The sequence below is a fragment of the Microtus ochrogaster genome, chromosome 24 (genome assembly GCF_000317375.1).
Source record: "Microtus ochrogaster isolate Prairie Vole_2 chromosome 24, MicOch1.0, whole genome shotgun sequence".
Lineage (NCBI taxonomy): Eukaryota > Metazoa > Chordata > Mammalia > Rodentia > Cricetidae > Microtus > Microtus ochrogaster.
In genome coordinates, this window is record NC_022024.1 from 35,706,472 (window position 1) to 35,715,259 (window position 8,788).

An 8,788-nucleotide genomic window follows, 5' to 3' on the forward strand; every position below is an offset into this window, starting at 1 on the left:
GAGAGAGAGAGAGAGAGAGAGAGAGAGAGATTCCTCTAGTTATGTGTTCAGGGGCTGGAGAGATGGCTCACCAGTTAAGATTCTCAACACCCACATTGGGAGACTCACAACCACCTATAACTCCAGCTCCAAATGATCCAGCGCCCTCTTGACCTCTGTGAGCATTGCACTGATGTGTACATAACAAACACGTGAAATAAGGTTTTTTAAAGATATATAATTTTTGCATTGGGTCTATGTTATTCTTTAATACTTTTTTAAAAGCTGCCAAGTATCTAAGCAGTTAAGGATACAGGCTCAGCCTCATGGCTAGGTGATCTCAAATTGTCTTTGCTCCGTGAGTTTTCCCATCTTCAGAATGCAGGGATAATAGTACCTCCCTGGGGCTCTTTTTAAGATTATGTATGACAGTGTGCCTGGCCCAAAACAGAGGCTGACACAGGTCTGCTCTTGTTTCCATGGGAACAGCAAGCTTTCTATCACATCCAGAGCAGGACATTCTGTCCCAGGGAGCTTCGTCAGACCAAAACAGATCCCACAAAGAATGGAGCTCACGGGCTCCTCAGTTCAGGCAGCAGTAGCAGGACAACTCAGGCAAGCCCAGGCTCTTTGGAAGGGGGACCAAATGCAGAAGCTGTGGGGTTTCCAGAACTGTATCCGGACAAGTCGCCCCGCCTCATAGCCGTGATGAGGAATGACAGCGACAGAGTCAGAGAACATGCTTGCTTGGAATCACCATTTCCCTCTGACATCAAAGTCAGGACGAGCTGTCAGCGCTGGAGCTCACAGAACGCTTCCATGTGGGGAGTCAGGGCCTCTTCTAACAAGGTCCTGATTGGGTGCTGCGTAATGGGTGCCGTTTGGCCAACACCTTTATTTGCAGTAATGAGTCACACAAGACTGAGCACTTAAGGGGCATGTGGCTGGGCCTCTCTGCGTGGCCTCGGCCCATTCCGCTGTGAAATGGATGGTCAGAAAAACAACTGTAAAAATCACACCTCTCCCCTCTGGATTGACTCCATGTGTGTCTTAGGAAAATGTGTATTTCATTTGTCGGCTGCAAGTCGGACTTTTACTACTCCAGACCACGGGGCCAAGATGGGTTAAAATCAAAGTCACACTCCTTTGAAGAGGAAGTTTTAAACGGGTGAGAAGTGGCGGCCCAGTATATTGTTTGTTGCCAAAAGCAAGCTACCAGTTTGATTTGAGACTCCAGAAGCACTTAACAGATCGGCTTCAGGAAATCAAGTTTGTAACTTGGGATATCATGGTAGAAAGTTCCTAAACAATGCAAAATTTCTCACTCCCGGATCTAGGTTGTGGGGTAGAAGTACACCTCGAGTCTACATAATAGCCGCCATTCCACGCCCAACAAATCTAAGTCGGGATTCCTTCCAGCCATCCACATCAATGGAGGCAGTGAGGGAATGTGGAAATTAAGGCAAGCAGTGGGCCCAGAATCCTCTGCGTCCATTAGCGTGCCTTTGCTAAGTTGATAGTGATGGCTTCACACTGCATCAGGAGATGCTGGAGCACCACCCTCCATGGATAAATACTGGTGACAGCCCTGGAGGATGGGGCAGCCTGGCACAGTAGAGATGCTGTAGGCCAGGGATTCTCCCAAGTCTTCCAACCAGCTACTCAGACGTAAAGACCCTGTGGGTGTCTGTGGTGATAGCCGGAATGTCAGGACCTGCTACAAGCAAAGCCGCACGTGCCACCCTCCTGTGCAGCTCGCCTGGGGACGTGTGGGGCATCAAGGAAACCGACTCCACGCTGTCCTTGAATCCTTATTAAGATAGCTTGTTCTCTTGGCCTGCCCTGCCCTGCCCTGCCCTGCCACACGTCCTGATCCCACGTGATACTTGCCCAGCCTGCTCCACTGTAGCAGCGGCAGATAGGAGCAGGTGGCTGTCCTCCAGTACCCGCCACATGGCTCCCCCAGTGCCTGCTGTTTCCAGACTGCAGCCCCTAGTTTCCCTTCCATGGCTCACCTGTGCTGCCAGCCCTTCCAGAAATCCATCCTGCCACATGCCAGACTGTGAGACCAGCATCCTGGTCTTTGTACATAGGGATGTCCAGATAGACAAGTGCATCCATCGAGGTAGGTATAAATGATATTTGGAAGTGGGGGAGTTGCCCTCTGTCACTGTAGGATGTTCAGCCACACTCCGTGCCTCTTTCGCAGGATGCCTTCAATATGACAATCAGAAATGTCCTCAGACATTGCTGAGTATCCCCTGAAGGACAAAATTACATCCAGAGCAAAACCACTGACTTAAGCAATCTTGTAAAATTGTTTATATTTTGAAGCAATAGTGAAATTGTTGTGGGTCGTGATGGTGCAGAGATTAGGAGCACTGGCTATGCTTCTAGAGGACCTTTGTTCTGTTCCCACAACCCACATGACAGCTCACAGCTATCTGCAACACCAGTTCCAATGGACGCAGTGACCTCTTCTGGGCTCTGTGGGCACCAGGCATCCATATTGTGCATAACCATATGCTCAGGCCAAACACTCATACACGTAAAATTGTAGCTGTACAAATCTGTCTTCAAGAAACTGACAGCTGGTCTATGTCTGAGTAGAGCAACTCCACCAGGAAGTGTGAAATGAACTCAGAGCCAGGTTTTCCTGGGTGAGACCACAGTTAGGATGGCATCATCTAAACCATGTTGGTCATCAGCTGCTTGTTACGTGAATAATACCATGGACTTTTATAAACATCACAGACATAAAAGGACTAGTCACCATCTCCATTGTTATTCACATTTGCAGTGACTTGGTTTTGTGCTGGATCTTTCCAATTTCCTGTCTTGTCTTGTTTTACCCCCCAGAGACATAGGCAGCCTTCAGCTTTGCATTTCTCTGGCTTCTGTGTAACAGGAATTGTCCAGCCTCTGGTCTACCTAAAGACAGTAGTTCCGTCTTCCCCCTGAATGACCCTGGAGGACTGAATGGGGTGTCAGTTGGCTCTCACTGTGACAGTACAGCTAAGGAGGAGGATTTCCTTTGGCTCACAGCTTCAGAAGCCTGAGTGCATTACAGAAGGAAGAGCCTGGAGAGACAAGACCAAGGCTAGTAGACAGGAAAAAGCGAGCTCCTGCTGTGCTCGGTCATTCTGGGAGCCCAGCCTACAGTATGCTGCCGCTCCCATTCAAAGACTGTCCTTCCTTCCCTGACCCCCGAGTCCTCCTCTGGGAGTGTGCTTTTCTAACCTCGTCACCTCTCAAACCAGCCAAGTCAAAATCGAGATTAACCATCGTGTGGTGGCAGGAGAGCCCTCCCTCCCCTAAGCAACCTGAAGGATGGCCTGCACTTCAAGACGCCGCCATGACTGGGTCCTCAGAGCAGAGACGCATTAGTAGCTCCCTGTGAGTTGCTGGAAGCTTCTCCTCCTAGTCACTGTGGGTCTCCTATGTCCATGCAAGTGTCCAGTATCTCGGTATCTGAGACAGAAATGTCCATACAGGAAATGAAGCAGGAGCCCCTTCTCCATCACTTGCTCCATCTGCAGGTTCTTACTAACTCACTCAGCGGCAGACGTTACAAAGATCACGAGGCTGCAGATGCCACAGGATCTAAATGAAATCAAGGGCAGTAAATACACACATGCTTCTGTTCCCTGTCTGGGCCCGCTTGAACACACTCTGTTTCTCACAGCCATCCTGCACTAAACCAGCTGGGAGACCAGAGCAAGCTGTGGCCACAGCAGGGACTCAGCCAACAGACTACCGCAGCCGACCTTCTGTGATCTTGGGCAGATCAGTTTGCCTCAGCCTCTCCTCTGCAAAAGTGAGATAAAATTAGGATGATGATAATTCCTTGGGGCCGACCCAGTTAATCTGCTCCAGCCACAGAATAACTATCCTATGATATCAGCTATTGTGCACGATTCCTGGGAAGTGGACCCGTCCTTATAGACCCTATTGCCAGCCATCAGATGGACTCACCAATTGTTTCTCAGCTCAGTGGACAACCTGTTGTGCTAATACCAGAGCTTTACCTTCAGAGTGGTCAGTTTACATTTCATTCAGAAGTTCCCAAGTGGGACTGAGGGCATGGCTCAGCCAGGAAAGGACTTACCTTGAAAATATGAGATCCTGGCCGGGCGGTGGTGGCGCACGCCTTTAATCCCAGCACTCGGGAGGCAGAGGCAGGCAGATCTCTGTGAGTTCAAGGCCAGCCTGGTCTACAAGAGCTAGTTCCAGGACAGGAACCAAAAAGCTACGGAGAAACCCTGTCTCGAAAAAAAAAAAAAAATTCCAGGCATGGAGGCCAGGGAAAGCTTAAAAGACCTGGGTTCAGATTCCCAGAGTTAAATAAATACTAGGTGGTTGTGGCAGCTCTCCTATACGTCCAGCCTCGGACGGCAGAGAAGGGGTTCCCCAGAGAGTGCTGGATAGCAAGGTTGTCTCAGCGATCTGTAGATTTGATTGAGAGACTGTCAGTGAGTAAGGCAGAAGAGAGAGTCATGATCCTGACATCATCCTCAGATCTTCACATGCATGGTCACGAAAGTGCTCATGCACACGCACACAAGATGCAAACTGGGAGAGGAAAAACAGCAATATCAAACCAGCAGGCATGATAGCATGTCCCTGTAGTTCTATTGCTGTGGAGGTACAGACTGACTAACCAGCCCCGCCTGATTGATGGGCTCTAAAACTCAAAGGGGGAAGTGTCTGCCTGAGGATGACTCTCGGGGTTGTCCTCTGCCTCTGCACGCACACACATGAGCACGCTCGTAATAAAGACCATTTTCCCCAGTAGCCTTTGGTCACACTGGAGACAGAGTCAAAAGGACAGTCCTCTTGACTGGCCAAACCACCAAAATGTTCCCCTGATACTGGGCCTACGGGGTATTTGCACGAGTGTGGGAATTTCACAATGTGCATGTGGCTTCCCACCCAGCATCCGTGCTGCTCTGTGTGAGCAGAGAATGCATATGTGTGCAAATACTCCGCTCTGTGTGGAGGACTCAGCATTCATGTCCCTTGTACAAGAATCCGGTGACCTGCGTGAGAAAGAATTTGTGCATGAAGGAATCTTTGGCTTACGTGCAAAGGAAAAAGTCTGCCCTGGAAAAATGCAGGCCTTACACATTTAGCAGGCCCTCGTGTCCACAGAAACAGTCACTGCCAATTAGGCAACTGCTGGCAGATCAGAAGCAAGAGCCCGCACATGAAACAGAGGGTGCGGGGAGATTGCCGCCTCCTATCTCTGAGTTATGGGCGGCCGAGCTTGCCTCCCCCTGTGTCCAATCTGCTCTGAGCTTTTCCTGCTGTGGACCGGAGGCCCCAGGGACTTTTACACACCCCCGTTTTCATGCAGCTTACTGATTCCTTTTGCACATGAATGAAAAACGCCTTTGATTTTGAAGACTCACGTCTGTTTTGTGTAACACTTAACCAATGTGCCAGAATCATCCTGTACCTAAAGGGGGTCTTGAGCTGGGTTATTAAAATCAGTCCTTCTAGGAAGAGTCACTTTGCTCACTTAAAGGGTAAGCGTCCGCCTCTCCTAATGGTGCTCATCTCGTTAAAGCTGCATTAAGGAGCAAAGGAGAGGCCGACAGCAGCTGGAATCCAGCCACAGCCCCTAGATGGGCTTGGGCAAGCCACAGAGGGGCTTCAAAGAAATAGTAGCTTCTGCAGATCACCTGATCTGGAGCCTCAAAGCCTTCTAGCTCTCTCTTCTGTGGAACCTTCCCGTCAAAGTCATCATTCCAGTTGTTAGACCATGACAAGCCACGAGAGACCTTGAGCCAGTTCATTGGCCCAGTAGATACAGCAGGTTGGTGGCCTCACTGTAGCGTTCCCTACCTCTGGCAAGCGCTAAGGAGAAATTAAACCATTCACCTACTCCACCAGACAGAATTCTGCTTCTTCTAGATAGGGAGCGCTCTGCTGGGTCCTAGGACTGCAGAAATGAGCCAGATGCCCTGTTCGCTCTCAGGGCACAGCAGGGGCAAGGAACACAGGAAAGCTTGGGCTGGGTGTCACATGCACAACTTCGGCAAGTTTAACTACACGCTCAGCCTGGAGGAGGGATTAAGTTGAAACAAGACAACTCCAAACAGGTCCTCATGGTCAAGGCAATCTTCTGTCTTCTCTCCCCTCTCCCGGTGTGAGATTCTCTGCTCCGGGTGAGAGTTCTGGGTGGATTTTGAAGAGAGAGTAACCGACTCTCAGTGCTGAGCAATTTATATCCATCGTCTTCAGTGATGACTGACTTCATGGTGTTTCCACTCCAAATGCTGTCTTGAGACTCCATTCTTCTACTGAGCAGCCAACAGAATTGCAGAGGGCACTCTTGAGCAGTCAGGGCATGGTCCCTGCCACAGCAACTTCAGAATGAACAGACATTAGCCAAGGGAAGGATGATTTAAAATGGGGCTGTGTGGAGAGAGTGGAGTTCATAGGACTTCGTGGAAGTTGAGAGACAGAAATCCAGAGAGCGCCTGAGTTTGAACTTGTGATAGTGAACCTCCAGGACAAGGAGAGACTAGCCAACAGCCTGAGTCAGCCGCCCATCTGATGAGACAGCACTGTGGACAGACTAGGAAGTTATGGTGCTTGAGAACATGAGAGTGGGTCTCCCTCTCTCCTCTCCCCTCCCCTCCCTTCCTCTCCCCCCTGTTTCCTCTCTCCTTTTCTCTCTCTGCTGAATAATATTCCATTGTGTATTTATACCACGTTTCCCATACCTGTTCACCCATCACTGGACAGCCCTGTTGATCCTATGCTTTTCTAAGCAGCATTGCCATGAAAATGCACGTGCAGTGTCTCCAACATGATAACTTTATCTGTGTTGAATACATACCCAGAGGCAAGACTGCCAGGTCACGTGACTGCTGGCTCTAGTTTTGAGGCACCTCCATTCTGTTTTTCACAATGGCTGGGCTAATTTATATTCCTACCAACAATGTATGAGAAGTCCCTTTTCCCCACGTCTTTGCCAACATTTTTTTTGTCGTTTTGATAATAACTATTCTAGTCGGGGGTATGATGTATGCCCTGGTTTTGATTTGCATTTCCCCAAGGATCAGTGGGGTGGAGCAGTTTCGTATACATGTTAGCCGTTTGAGAAATGTCTCTTCATATCATTGACTCGTTTTTTCAATCATTTTATTTGCTTTGTTTTTTGGTTTTTCTTCGCTTTTGTTTTGTGTTTGTTGTTGTGTTGTTTGCGTTTCTTATATATTATGTAAATTAATCCCTGTTGAATGAAACATTTCTCCCATTTGTAGGTAGTGTCTTCTTCCTGTTGTTTCTTTTGCTCTAAAAGGTTTTCAATTTCATGTAATACCATTTGTTAATGTTTGCTTTTGTTGCCTTGCCTTTGGGTAAACTTACAGACCAATGTCCTGACACATTCTCCCCGTGTTTTTTTCTAATAGTTTCATGGTTTGGAGTTCGCCCTTCTGTCTGTGATGTCGGTCACCCTGGATGTACAATACCTAGATCACCTGAAAGCGCACAATGGAACATGGCAGCCCTGTCACTTCTTCACGTAGTAGCTAGAACACGCTGCTTACAGACATTTCCCTTCTTCAGCTGTGTGTTTTCAGAGGTAAATTCCACATAGTAAAGACCAGCTATTTGATCCTTCCCTATACAGACTGTCAAATATGAATTAGTTTCCTAGCATACTTCAGTATGGGAACCAGCAGGGTCTGGAGTTTGTTGTTACGAATATTCCAGTGCCCCAATTCCTTGTGATTATTTTCCTTCTGATGCTCAAATTGGTCCATCGTTGTCTGGAAGATGTTCAGGTTGACTCCCAAGTCTTTACAAGCTCAGTAGAACTTGCATACCCTTGCCCTGTAGAGTGCCATGATTCTCCAGTCCCTTGTGGCACATTTCCTGTCTAGGCCAGTATGCAACCTTTTCTCTCCCAGCCAGCTCCCTTTTTATGGGAAATATTTCTAGATGCAAATTCAGGTGGTAGGGAGTCTTACTATGTTGGGTGGGTAATTGTTTCTGTGCCTTTTTGATGGCTAGAGATAAGGAAGAAATGATGATGATGATGATGAGATAGATAATTAGATAGATAGATAGATAGATAGATAGATAGATAGATGATAGAGATGATACACACAGACACACGTACATATGTATTCATGCATGTATGTACTTCTACATACATACATAATCAGTCATAGCAAGCTATGGCTTGAATGTACCTGTTGGGTGTTGCTAATATGACAGTCTAGAGTTAATTAGCTCTTTGAAGTTAACACCCCACCCCCATGTCAGTGAAAGAGGCTTCCTGTAGCTTTGGGTGAGTTTGCAAACCATTTAACACTATCCAAAAGAAAGCCTTAAGCTGTATTAGTTTTAGACAAAGAAGACCATAATGACTTATTAGGAAGCATTATATAGTGATAAAGGAAGCAAGACTCCAAAACAACAAGCCCAGCCCTGAATGTGTGTGCAGCAGGAAGAGCACAAACGTCTGTGAAGGAAAGGTGATGAGAGAGTGAGGAGACAAGCCCACCCCTGGATTCCAAGACTTCAGGCAGGAGCAATGTGGGTGACCTGGGCAGCAGTCTCAGCCACAGTGGGGGAACTTTCTGTTCAACCACAGCAGTACTTCCCGAGATTTCACAGCCATTGATCAGGATAGACATGTACCGTACTATCGATCATACCAATGCACCCATAGGCGCTGCATGTACCGTACCATCGACCTTACCAATGCACCCATAGGCGCTGCATGTACCGTACCATCGACCATACCAATGCACCCATAGGCACTGCATGTACCGTACCATCGACCGTA

General features: G+C 48.0%; 1 protein-coding gene across 2 annotated transcripts in view; it reads left to right on the top strand.

Annotated features, from left to right (window-relative positions):
* The window catches only part of Polr3b (RNA polymerase III subunit B), a 110,662-nt gene extending 102,749 nt beyond the window's left edge, over nt 1-7,913 (top strand). For both annotated transcript variants that reach the window (XM_005358244.3, XM_026784628.1), the window contains one exon: nt 7,404-7,913. The gene's annotated coding sequence lies outside the window, so the exon portion shown is untranslated. The remainder of the gene's footprint in view (nt 1-7,403) is intronic.
* Nucleotides 7,914-8,788: the final 875 nt, after the last annotated feature.